The sequence below is a fragment of the Malania oleifera genome, chromosome 2, assembly GCF_029873635.1.
Source record: "Malania oleifera isolate guangnan ecotype guangnan chromosome 2, ASM2987363v1, whole genome shotgun sequence".
NCBI classification, from domain to species: Eukaryota; Viridiplantae; Streptophyta; class Magnoliopsida; order Santalales; family Ximeniaceae; genus Malania; species Malania oleifera.
The window spans coordinates 30,313,482-30,327,447 of NC_080418.1; the positions used below are offsets into that span (position 1 = coordinate 30,313,482).

Here is a 13,966-nt window from a genome sequence, read left to right on the forward strand (position 1 = left end):
ACTCTCATAATATACTCTAATGAAATTCCTTATGATAAGTACAAAGTGTACCGGACCATAAAACCCTATATAAAAATATGAACATAAATACTAATAAAAATGTCCCAAACAATATTATATATCTAAAAAAGAAAAATTTAAACTTCGAATATTGAGACAAGTTTCCACAATAAAACTTCTGCAATGATAACAAAATAAAGTACAAATATTAACATGAAGATTAACTGTAAAACAAACATTATAAAAAAAAAAAAATCAATTTTTACAGCAATACTAAATACTTATTTGATATGCACAGTGAACTGAAGAAAGGAACAAAGGAATAGAAGAAAAACTTGGAATTTAAGTAATAAAACAGAGCATGGCAGAGCAAATTGATACGTGCATGCGTGTGAGTGTGTTCGCATGCGAGAGAAGTTCATCAGAAGACTTACCGCAGGGTGCTGCCGGAGGGACTAGTTGCGGAGTGTATTGCTGCTGGCCAGTGGGAAGATAGCCGGTGATGGGGTCGTGGCCATGAGCAGCGAAGGTGTCGGAGCTAGTAGGCTGCTGGTGCTCGTGGTGGCTGGAGTTTCGAGGGGGCAGTTGGAGAACAGGGGAGGTCCTGCGGGTCTGCTGGTGCATGGCTGGAACAGAAGAAGTCCTACAGGCCTACTGGTGCATGGCTAAAACAAAGGAAGTCCTGCGGGAGAAAGAGGGGTGTTGCAGGAGTTTCGACTTTGCTGGTTTGTCGGAGGCGGTGAAGGTGGTTGCTGGGATGGTTGCTGGGGCTGTTGTCTAGTGTTGAAGCTGGTGGGAGTGATGGCTGTAGAGGGAGAAATTGGTGAGAGGAAAAGAGCTGCTGCTCGGGTGAGAGGCTGAGGGATCAACTGAAGGAGAGGGCTGAGAGACAGGGAAGGAGAAGGAGGTTGTTTGGGAAGGCTGGGCTACCCCTCAGCAGCCGTGCGTAGGGGGCAGAGGAACCGTAAGGTTTCCGCCCCCCTCTCTTATCATTTTTTCTTTTTTTCCTCATTTTTATTTTTTTTATTATACTAAATAATAAGAATAATAATAATCATAATAATAATAATAAATTAATAATCAAGATAATAATAATAATAATAATAATAATAATAATAATAATAATAATAATAATGATGATGATGATGATGATGATGATGATGATGGTAAATAATAATAATAATAATAATAATAATAATAGTAGTAGTAGTAGTAGTAGTGGTAGTAGTAGTGGTGGTAAAATAATAATTAATAAGATAATGATAATTACAATAGAAATAATAAAAAAAATAATAAAATAGTATTTAAAAGTAATTAATAATAATAATAATAATAATAATAATAATAATAATAATAATAATAATAAAGTAAGATAATAAAAATAATTATAATAATAATGAAGATAATAGAAATAATAATGATAACAAAATTTGTTATATTGGGTCTGGGAAAAAATGGGGTGTCTATAGTAATTTCTTCTCATCTTACTCTTAATCAAGAAAATGAGTTATTGAAGGTACTAAGGAAGCATCGCGGAGCGATAGGATGCACCATTGCAAACATCAAGGGTATCAACCTTGCGATTTGCACTCATAACATCTTCCTTGAAGGAGATGCTAAACCAGTTCGAGATGCACAACGGAGGCTGAATCCAACCATGAAAGAGGTGGTAAAGAACGAAGTGTTGAAATTATTAGCTGCCGATATCATCTACCCGATCTCTGACAGCAAATGGGTAAGCTCGACATAGGTAGTTCCAAAAAAATCTAGTTTGACTATCATTGAAAATGCTAATGGAGAGTTGATCCCATCTAGAAAAGTAATGGGTTAGAGAATGTGCATTGATTATCATAAATTGAATTCAGTTAGCCAAAAAGATGACTTCTCGTTACCTTTCCTAGATCAGATACTCGAAAAAGTAGCTGGTAATTCCTTTTATTATTTCTTGGATGGATTTTTTGGTTATTATCAAATTGTTGTAGCACCTAAGGATCAAGAGAATACTGCCTTCACTTGTCCCTTTGGCGCTTTCGCCTTTCATAGAATGCCATTCGGTCTATACAATGCATCTGCTACTTTCCAGCGCTGCATGATGAGTATTTTCTCTAATATGTTAGATGATATGTGTGAAAATCTTATGGATGAATTTTCTGTGTTTGGTAAGTCCTTTGATGTTTGTTTGAAAAATTTGACTACTATTTTGAAAAGATGTAAGGAAAAGAATTTGCTTTTGAATTGGGAAAAATGTCAATTTATGGTAAGTAGTGGTTTTGTGTTTGGTTATTTGGTTTCTGAGCGTGATATAGAGGTTGACAGGGCCAATGTAGAGCTCATTTCTTAGTTACCTGTCCCTAAGACAGCTAGGGATATCCATTCTTTCGTTGGTCATGCCGACTTCTATAGGAGTTTCATTCAGGGCTTTAGTAGTATTGCTAAACCATTATGTATGTTATTGCAGAATGAGACTGAATTCTTGTGGACTGATGAATGTCAATAGGCTTTTGAAACACTAAAAAAACATTTGAATACTGTGCCTATCATGCAACCTTCCTAGCGGGACCTGCCATTTGAAATCATGACTGATGCTAGTGATTGTGCCCTTGGTGTCATTCTGGGTTAACGAATTGATAATAAGCCGTCTGTCATTTATTATGCAAGTCAAAAATTGAATGATGTTCAGAAAAATTATACCACCACTGAGAAGGAATTGTTAGCTGTTGTATTTGCCTTAGAAAATTTCGTTTTTATGTCATTGGATGTGCCTGTTATTATTTTTACTAATTACTTTGCTCTAAAATATTTGTTAGCAAAGAAGGATGCTAGCCCCAGGTTGATCAGATGGATTCTACTTCTCTAGGAATTTGACATCACTAGTTAAGATAAAAAGAGAGTGGAAAATGTTGTAACTGACTATCTCTCCCGTTTGCAGATACTTGATGTACCTGTATCCCCCTCTCCTTTAAAAGATGATTTTCTTGATGAGCGTCTTTTTGCAGTGTCACGCACTCTATGGTTTGCCAATATTGTGAACTGCCTTGTCACCAACCGAATGTCAGAACATTAGTTCACTCAGGATAAACATAAGTTCCTTGCAGAGGTAAGACATTATTATTTTAATAATCAATGCTTGTTTAAATACTACTATGATCAGTTGGTGCGTAGATGTGTTCCTGATGATGAATTCACTTCTGTGATGCATTTTTGTCATAATGGGGCATGTAGAGGCCACTTTGCTACAAAAAAAAAAAAAAAAAACAGTTTCAAAAATTTTTCAAAGTGGACTTTATTGGCCCACTATGTTCAAAGATGTTGAGAATTTTTGTAAAACATGTGAGGTTTGTCAGAAATTAGGAAAAATTATAGCAAAGAATGAAATGCCTATGTCTCCCATTTTGACTCTTGAAATTTTTTACTATTGGGGCATTGACTTTATGGGACCATTCCCAAACTCTTTTGGGCATTCACTTCCCTACATGCGTCTCACACGTATGAGAATTTAGTTACCACTTTGATATGAGGCAAAGAAAGCCTGAATTTGGAAGGGGTAACAAACGTATTGCTCAGTTTTCATCAAAGAAAAATGGCCAACAATGAAGTTTCACATGGTGAAAGGTTTGTGGTGAAGAGTAACCGAGAATGTGGAAGACGTAAGTCCCATAGCGGATCTCGATTGCAGTCTGGAAAGAGAAAGGACATAAAGTGTTTTAGGTATGGTAAAATTGGACATATAAGATCGGAATGTCCAAAGTGGAAGAAAGGGAATGTTGAAAATCAGTAGAGTCCGTCAAAATTTGCAAATATAGTGGAAAGAGACTTTGGAAGCAGTGATGGTCATATGCTATGTGTTTCATCGGGTTTGGAGTCCCTTACGGATTATTGTTGGATCCTAATTTTGGATGCTCTTATCACATGGGAGGAAATAGAAAATGGTTCAACACCTACAGCTCAATGATGAGTCCTTAAAATATATGATTTTAGACCCTCATTTACGTGTGCTTATTCTTATTTTATTATATATTTACCTAGAGTTATCATTGTTCAAAGCTATGCAAGGTTTGTTTGTATTTTCATGAAAAATAGGTTAAAACCATGGAGTTAGGTATTACAAGAAGCCAAGGAGAATTTGGAGGATTCAATACTCGAATTCAGACATTCAGCGAAGATCTAGAGGCTTCAGAGCATAAATGAACAAGAAGATGATGCTTGACCATGTGGCGCGACCAGCAAACTATAGGGGCGACTTAGTCTTCTATTGCAAACTCTAAGGTTTAAACTGAGATCATAATGCTACAAGGTTCGACCAAGTGCTCGACCAAGTGACTCGTTGGGGCGACCATGTCGAGATGCTGAGACAGAACTAAAATTTAGAAGTACTGAGAGTCTTGACAAAGTGTTCGACCAAGAGATCCTCACGGGCGACTATGTCGAGATACTGAGATTTCCTGAAGATCGAGATACTGCAAGTTTTGACCATTGACTTGACCATCAAGACCTTAAGGCGCGGCGAAGTCGAAGACATTGAAGATTCAAATCCCTGACTTCTTGCGAGTCTTGATTAGGGCACACACAAGAATGACAGAGGAGTGACTTGGTCGATAGAGATGATCTTCTACGCGAGATTTGCTGCAAACCTTCATAAATGCTAAAAAAACCTTGTAAACCTTAGAGCCTATAAGTATTTTCTACAAACACAAGTTCTGAGTTCCTCTTTGGCCTCTCTTAGGTTAGTGACAAACGTAAGATCTCATTGAGAACCAAGTTAGATTAGGAGTAGCATAGTTTTCAATTCTTGTTTCGGTGTGTGCATGAAGTGTTTGATGACCTGTGAAAACTGGTAGCATTCGTGTGCTATCCGTTTATATTACACGATCACTCTCTTGTACCTTCTGGTGTTAGTGACAAACGTTTTGAATACAAAAGGGATGATCTCTTTACCTGCTTTCTCCTTTATTGCTTTTGATTTACTGCTTTCCATTTACTTGTCGTGTGTTTGATGAAGGATTGCAGATAAGGATAAGCATTACTATGTATCTGTCAGAGGGAAGTAGTTGGCTAAGGAACCACGGAGGTGTTTGTTATTGTTGAGACATGGTATGCTCTAGTTTCGGACCATGCTCCGGACACCCTTCCTACCCTGTGCCCTCAATTGACCCTTTCCCGCTTTGACCCGCTTGGGTTATTACTTCTATTGAAGTCTGAAGGAGCATAGTTAGGGGCATGGTGTCCAGCGTCTAATTCAGAGCCCAGCAACGCTTTTTAGGAGTTAGGTAACATAGGAATTTACTCGCTTTCTAGTAGTATAAATTTACTTGCTTTCATTTAATTGCTTTTAAGTAGTTGGTTAGATTTCAACCATTAAAAAAAATACCATCTTTTACTTCTTTTTCATAACAAGGCTATAATAAACTAAATTGGAAGTAGTCTAATAATTGCACTTCAAGTCTCTGTGGATCGATACCCGACTTACCCACTTTCTACTGAACTTGGGATAGTTAGGTTTATAAATATTATTTTTGTTAGTTAAGGATCCAAGCCTTGGCAAGCCTACCAAATTTTGGAGCCTTTGCTGGGGACTTGGTTATGGTTATAAGCCAACTTCCATTTTAGAGTATTACAGCTTCGTTCTTTTGATTTGCTCTTCTATTAGTTTAACTTTTTGTGATTAATTTCTATTTCTTTTATTTTATTTTCTGTTTGTGAAGTCTGAATCTGTTTTCTTACACATGTGTATGTTTGGTTTGTGTTCTTTAAAACCTGAGATAATTCCCATAGACCTTGAGATTGAAAAATCCCATAGGTCCCTTAAGAAACCTATCTCTAATCTGGAGAAAGCTGAGTTGTCTGAATTGAAAGCAATGGCCAAAGATAACCTGGGTTCTTACTGAACAAATCCTGAAAACCCATGCTCCTTACCTACCTGTGGTGGGAGAGCAATACCCTGCGGCCTTTTAGGGACTACTTCATACCTAATGCATACACGTCGCTGTCTTGCATCCGGTTCCCAAATGTCTAGGCAACACAATTTGAGATTAAGACTTCAGTCATCTCGATGCTGCCCAACTTTCATAGGAACTTTACTAAAAATCCTTATCAGCATCTGGATGAGTTCTTGGAAATTTGTTCCACAATCGCATCCCTAATTTTAGTGATGATGCTCTCCATCTCAGGCTTTTCTCGTTCTTTATGAAAGACTAGGCCAAATATTGGCTGGTGTCCTTAGAACCGAACTCAGTGACTAATTGGGCTACCATGCAATATGAATTCCTTAAAAAAGTACTTTCCAATTGGGAAGACTAATCAGTTTCGGAGAGCCATCACAAGTTTCTCATAGATGGATAGGGAACTCTTTTTCGAGACCTGGGAGTGCTTTAGGGACCTGCTCCATAAATGTCCACATCATTAAGTCCCCAAGTGGCAATTAGTCCAAAATTTTTACGAAGGGTTGGCTGAGAGAGATCGGTCTATGGTTGATGCGTCATGTAGAGGTACTTTCCTCACTACACACAAGAATGAGGCCTGGATTCTCTTTGAAAATCTGGCAGAAAACTCTCAGCAGCACATAGCTTCCACTCGTAGACTACCTAACCTATCGACTTCTCAACCTAAGGGAGTTTATGCGTTAGCCACAAGCCATAACCTAAGCCCTACTTTACACACCATATCCCAGAAACTTGATCAATTTTTTTCTATTCGACAACAACTGCAATCGATGGTGGGTGTAGAGGTTTGTACAAATTGTTTCAGCCCTGCACATACATATTATAATTGCCCACACATGCCTTCCCAACTTGAGCTTGTGTAGGAGGAAATAAGAACCACCCACCATCGGTATGACTGATAGACAAACAACTACGACTTGAACACCTATGGTGGCAGATGGAAGCAGCACCCCAATTTTCCCTGGAGGCCACAAACTCTAGACCTCCAAGTCCAAAGACCTCCATAGAACTCGAGTGTTTCGCTCCCTTGACCATATCCAACTTTCCAAGATCCCCCTATTCAAATGCAAACTCTATCATTGTTTCAAGAACCATCTATTCAACAAACTAACCATGAGTCTTTTGAACAGGCAATGTTGAAAACTTTACAAAGCATCAAAGTAGATCACCATGTGAAGCGAAAAATACTCCAGTCTCACTCACAATCCATAGCTAAGATAGAGACCACTATAGGACAACTCGCTAGGGAAGTTGGTAAGAGAAACAAAGTTGAATTGCCATGCCAGCCACAAACAATGCTTTAGAGGCAATAAAAAAATAGAAAGTGAGACTATAGTAGACCCTTCATCGCATAAAATACATGCCCAGGCGATAACCAATCTTAAGAGTGGCAAGGAGAAAAACAATAGGGTTGGGGAACCAGTAAGACAAGCAAAAGGTAAAGAAAAGAAGAGGGCTGAACCTATAGAAATATGCGCCCCTCTTCCTCATGAGTCAGCAACAGACATTGAAACATCCACCTTGCCACCAAATTAAACACCTTCCCACCATATTCCTGTAGCCCCTTAACCTGTAGCTCTCCATGCACCCTTTAAATATAGAAAGGAGACCACTGCTGAATCCATCATGGACACATTTAAGCAAGTTAAGGTCAACATCCCTTTCTTAGACGCTATTAAGCAAATACCTGCATATGCCAAATTCCTTAAGGACCTATGCATGCAAAAGCGAAAATCAAGGGTGTATATGGACAAGCAAGTCAAGCTGACCAAGCATGCAAGCTCAATCCTCTTGGATCACCTCCCTCCTACGCTCAAGGACCTCGGCTCTCTAACTATTTCATATATAATAGGTAATTACACAATTGATAGGGCCCTCTTGGATTTAGGAGCCAATGTGAATCTTTTATCGTACTCGATTTTCAAGCAATTTAATTTAGAAGAACTGAAGCCCACCCCGGTAACATTAAGTTTTGCTGATCGGTCAGTAAGAAAACCCCGGGGTGTAATAGAGGACGTCTTAGTTAAGGTTAACGAATTCTACTATCCAGTTGACTTCATAGTCTTGGATATGGAACCCTATGACCCAACAAAAGATCAGATCCCTGTCCTGTTAGGACGACCCTTTTTGTCCACAACAAATGCCTGTATTCAATGTTGGATAGGGATCATTGATGTATCTTTTAGAAACATATAGTTTCGGCTGAATGTATTCCATGCATCCCAACATCCACTTGAAGACATCCATGAGATGGACGTTGATATGATTAATGAATGTGTTGAGGACATTGCCCCTTCGATTATATGGAGGAATCCTTTAGGGAAGATGATTCAACTTGAGAGCAACCCTAAATCGGATGACCCTTACAAAAAAATCCTTTCAATTCGTGATACAGTGTTTGGGTTAGAAGGGAAAATCTGGGTAAATGATATTTGGTTCAAAGAAGAAGTGGAGAACAATCTTCTTGTTATCGAATCAGGATGATTTCAAGGTGTACTGTTGATACGTCTAGCCGAAGACAATAAACTTAGCACTTCTAGGAGGCTACTCGTGGTTTGTTCTCTTTACCTGCTAAAAAAAAAGAGAGAACTGGGTACGAAGATGGGTGACCAAGAGTGACAATATGAGAAGTCGATGCGACCTGGTTGGTGCGACACAAAAAGTCATTTAGATACCCATTTTTCCCTCATGGTTGTTTGAACCTCCACAGTCCACCACCCAAGTCGCCTTCATCATTCTCACTTCTGACTTTGTCATCCAAGATTTGCTAGCGTCCGTTGATTTTCAACATTCTTTCGACAACCATTTTGGGAAGTCCAAGCAACGACGACACTCTCACTCAAGTGCACCATTTATTTAGCGCCGCTTAGGGTCTAGGTATGTAATTTCACCTACTCTTAAATCCCTCTTATTTTCCTTTTCAAAATCAAAACTTTTCTTTTTCCTCCCCCTCGCACTAGAATGTCTCATCACCCGAAATCTAGGGTTGCACCCAATCAACCTCAATCGTCTCGAGCCCCAACCAAGAGGAGAAGGATCCCTACTCAGTTGCGTGACACAATGTTGTCTAAATCTGAACACCTTCTAGCTACAACAAGAGGCCAGTCGTCACAACCCCGACCTGAGCCAACAAAGAACCGTGGAAGGCAGAGCATTCAAAGAATGACCTTGGATGACTACGATTTTCACCCAATGTAGACATTCAAATTAGATGAGACATGGGCTTATGAAAAGAGACATTGTTGTGTTGATATCCTCGAAATGAGGAAGTTCGACCATTATATGACACCATTAGCAACCTTTTATCACCCAACCTTGATTTGTGCATTTTATCAGAATATGCCACATGATCCAAAAATGGGGGCATGGTCCACTGCTGTCCACGACATTAGAATTGAGATTACTTCCACCCTAGTTAACAGGGCCTAGCCCCACTCAGAGGTTGATGACACACCATGGGAGGCACTGGATCCTGCCGATGTGCATCATATCATCCACCACATGTTCCATGATCAGTGTTATGAGTGTGGTAACATGGTACATGACACTTGTACAGCCCGAAGCAGACTCCCCGATTATTTGCTTTTATGGGATTTAATTCTTCAACGAAACATTTACGCCTCGGGGCATCATTTTGAGCGGTGTGGCATTCATCTGTAGGCACTATATGCAGTCCATAAAGGTATGAAGTTGAATGTACCTGAGCTAATAGTAGAGGAAATAACTAATTTTTATCTAAGGAATGTGAAACACCCAAAGCTGAAAAAGCCACCACCTAAGCCTACCCGTGGATAGCCCCTAAGGAGCTGAGACGACCCTTCATCTCCTATGCCCAACTTATCATGGCTATGCTACAGCACCTGAAGATTGACCTTGGGGATCTAGAGGCACATGTTCCCATTGGTTAGATAACAATTGAAAGGTCATGGCGGCAGAGTTTACAATTGGTAGCCACTGCCAGACTGAAAGTTCATCAATGGGCCCCATTTGACGGACCTCAAGGATCTAACCTGCTTGTACCAAATTTTTAGCATATCCCCGAGGATGAGCCTATACATTTTCCAAGTTCACCTCTGAGCCATGCTCTAAAAAAAAAGAATAAAACAGTAGATGTGCACTTTACATCAGTCATAGCACCACCACCATCAGCAGCCTCCCCAATCAGACATTCGCCAACTTGTCCATCTTCCACTCAACATGCCAAGTCTTCGACTGGCGTCAAAATTATTATTGAGATTGAGTCCTCCGATGAGAGGGAAGAAGTGGCTCCTATATTAGTTGCTACAGCAGGCGAGGCTCAGTCCCCCGCTCCACTTCTTGCCACTACTCGCAGTACAACATTTACCTCTGGGTCCCTACCCTCTTTGGCACTGACCCCTAGCCTTGGCTACAACTTCTGCTCTCATTGTTTCGGTCAACATACCACGACTACTAGTTCCACTGCAAATCCAACCTCCCCCTATCATATGGTGCTATAGCCAATCTAGGATGGTATCTCCAGCCTCCACCTCCTCTCCTACAACAGTGGCACTTGAGCCTGCCTTCCAAGCACCTATTTAAGAACCATCCCCAACCGCAGCCTCCCCGACTTATGTTTCAGTAGAGGAGGAGGCCGCTTCGAGTGTACAGGCGTTCGAGGACCATCAATCAGAAACTAGTACTCTCTTTGATGCATCTGGTGATCTAGTGGGAGGGAACTTTGAATATGGCAACAACAGCTTTTTTAAAGGGAACTAATATAGGGCAAGGGCTGGCCAACCAAGTTCCTGTTCATACTTCGCGATTGGTGCCACTGCGACACACGTGTTTTCGTGCTCTTCAATTTTGTTTTTCCTTTCGAGCATTATAGTGTACTTGACATTGTATTGCTTGTATCACAATTTCTTAACCTTTACTATTAATTACATACATGTGATACTTTTAGCTACCTTATATCTTTTGTGCTACAGTGTGTATCTATGCTTGAACTTGCTTTTGCTACTTTCTGTGAATACTACTGATGTAAGTACACTTGTAGAGACCCGAAGAATTAAGTAAATAAAAGAAAGGAGAAAAAAGGATTTTTTTTTCAAAAGGAACTCAGCAGGATCTCGTCGATGAACAGCCTTCTTGGGATCGTCGACGTGGACTCGTGTTTCATTGACGAGAACTTACTGAGAGGGGTTTAGCAGAGCCTAAATTTCATCGCTAAGGGTAATGAGTTCATCGGCGAACTCCCTTCATGGACTCGTTGACGAGGTGACGTGTCTCGTCGACAAACCTGTGCCTTAAAAATATGATGAAGTCAGGGTTTTAGCGAGAAATCTCAAGCAAACTTCCTCTCTCTCTCTCTCTCTAAAAATTGACCCCCTCACCTTCTCTTTAGATTTTTGGCTTCATTCTTCGCCGGTTCGACGATTGAAAGCCACCACGCTACTCTTGGGAAGATTCTCTTCAAGTCTATTGGAGTAATTTGTTGGTTAGGCCAACTTGGGCACCATCCCAAAATTTGGGTAAGTTGGTTATTTTAAGTTTTATAAGATATTTGGTGTTTTTGGACTGAGGAAAATGCTTTAGTTAGAATAATACTGAAGTTTTATTAGGGAAAAATGTAATTTCAGGGTATTGAGTTGGGAACACCATAGGAGTAGGTTTGGTTAATTTTGTAGGCTTCTCTGTAAGTTGGGTAAGGGGATAAATTAAGTCAGTATTTTTCATGAAATTATTTATTGTTATACAACATTATTTTCAGGAAAATATGTATGTTATAGAACTATGTTTGCGATTACTGCTGTTGAATAGGGAAATGGTTTTAACACATTTTATAAGAAAATATGATTTCAAAACAAATTATGAGTTTAGAAGGCTACTTACATTTGCGTGGCATGAGTATAATATTTCCATGAAAATTATGATATATTAAAATATTATGATTTTTCCAAGATAAGCATGTTATAGCATTTTTCAGGAAAACCATAAAAATAGTATAGGAACTTTGGTTTTAAGAATATTATGTTAAATAGTGCAAGAATTTCATGTTTATTATGTTATGAATTATACCGGTGTGAATGCCATGATTTTTACATTATGATTTACGCCAGTGTAGATGTCGTGATTATGTTAGTTATGTAAGAAATCACGAAATATGATTATGTCAAATATTACTTTGAAATACGAAACAACTATGTTTTAATAATATGAAATGTATTATATGTTATCAGAACTCGGATAGCTTAGTTTAGTTTTACGAAGCACGGTAGTGTAACTATATGTTAACGATTATGTTTATGTTAGTGCTACCACACATCTTATGTAGAGTGTGGGAGATGGCAGTCAATGTGGCTTTATGTGTTGCTTAACTTATCATATAATTAAACATATATCACAAAGTCAACCCAAACCTGTGGGTAATGGGGACACACACCTGTCATACACAGCGGAAACCTAAGAAGCAGTAAACATAAATTACATTCATCAAACCATAAAATGCATAATACCAGAGTTATCTACAATCCACCAAATACTTTATTTATATACCATTCCAAAAACATCAAAATTATACCTAGGTTCTCACAACAAAAATCGCCTGATCCTAGTCCAAAATTTACCCTCCTAGCGGGGTAACAACTACTGCTTCAGTGACGACCTCGGTCTGTCGGCCTATCTGAGTTTCCTAAAAATTTATTTAAGTTGGGGGTGAGACACCTCTTAGTAAAGAAAAATAAACTAAATACAGGTGTGCGGTAACATGAATATTTTATACTGTAATAGATATACAATACATTTCACATACTAGGGATTACTGAACATAACATGGTTGAGTAAACATATAATTTCATAATTCTAATAAATCGTACTGTTCATGAAATGTCTGATATAACTGATAATACTATAATTTACCCAGGATGAATAGCTAGCTGATGTCATGTATTACCCCCAAGACAGGTTGTGCAGCCCGAAGGCAGGACCCGACAATGGCTGGCCGACCACTATCGAGTAAAAAATGTCTATAAGTACGATGGGCCCGCCACACCCTAGTCTGGACTGCCGGGTGGACGTCTACAACTCTACACTGAAAGCCACATCGACTATCCATCTCCCACCCCCTCTACTTGCCGGGGTGGTTAGCACAAGTCTGAATTGTAATAATCTGATCTGCATAGCTACGGTACCGTGCTCTTGAAACTGAACTAAACTATCATCCGGGTTTTGATAACATATAATACATGATAATATACTATTTAACGTAAATAGATTGATAGCATTTTTTGTAATAACATATATACATGCGGCCTTGCGCCGATTACTTTCATATCTGCGGCCTTGCACCGAAATCATACATAAATATGCCCTTGCACCAAAATTATACGTAATACACGGCCTTGCGCCGACTATAAATCACTGCCTTGCACCGAACATTTCATACATATCAATCTGAATAAATAATTCGTTTATTATGTATTTTAAAATCATAATGTACTGCATTATTTCATAATCTCTAAAAATCACTGAAATATACTTTATTTGAAAAATTACCTTGAAATCATATAATTTACGTAAAAGTAATATTCATGCCACACAATGCTGAATAAAATCATACTTTCTATTATGAAATTATCTCTTCTGGAATTTTATACTAAAAATATACATTCCAGTGTATCAGCAGTATTTTCCCAAATATACATTTTCTCAGTAATACTCACATATAATACATGCTTTCTAAACATAAATCTTCTAATAATTTTATATTAAGTTTCATGGAAAAATTACTGCTTTAGTTCATTCCCTTACCTGATTTCTGAAAAGAAACCTCCTAAAATATATTGGTATTACATCCGCAGGGTTCCCCGTTCAATACCTTGAAATCAACATCTTTGAGAATTAAACTTTAGTATTTCTTCGTGTACAACGTTTCCTATAACTATGGAAAGTCCAAATTTCGAATAAAAAGCTTTACCTAGAATTTGGGATGAATTTCAAGGTAGCTCCACCAACAATCCACTCTAGTAGATTCGCAGAGAACTTTCCTAGGAGTTTCGTGGTGGCTT

At 38.7% G+C, this 13,966-nt stretch overlaps 1 non-coding gene across 1 annotated transcript; it reads right to left on the minus strand.

The window, feature by feature from the left end:
- Positions 1-6,299: 6,299 nt before the first annotated feature.
- On the minus strand, positions 6,300-6,405 carry LOC131150000 (small nucleolar RNA R71). The gene has a single exon (XR_009135387.1). It is a non-coding gene; the product is annotated as a small nucleolar RNA R71 (small nucleolar RNA).
- Positions 6,406-13,966: the final 7,561 nt, after the last annotated feature.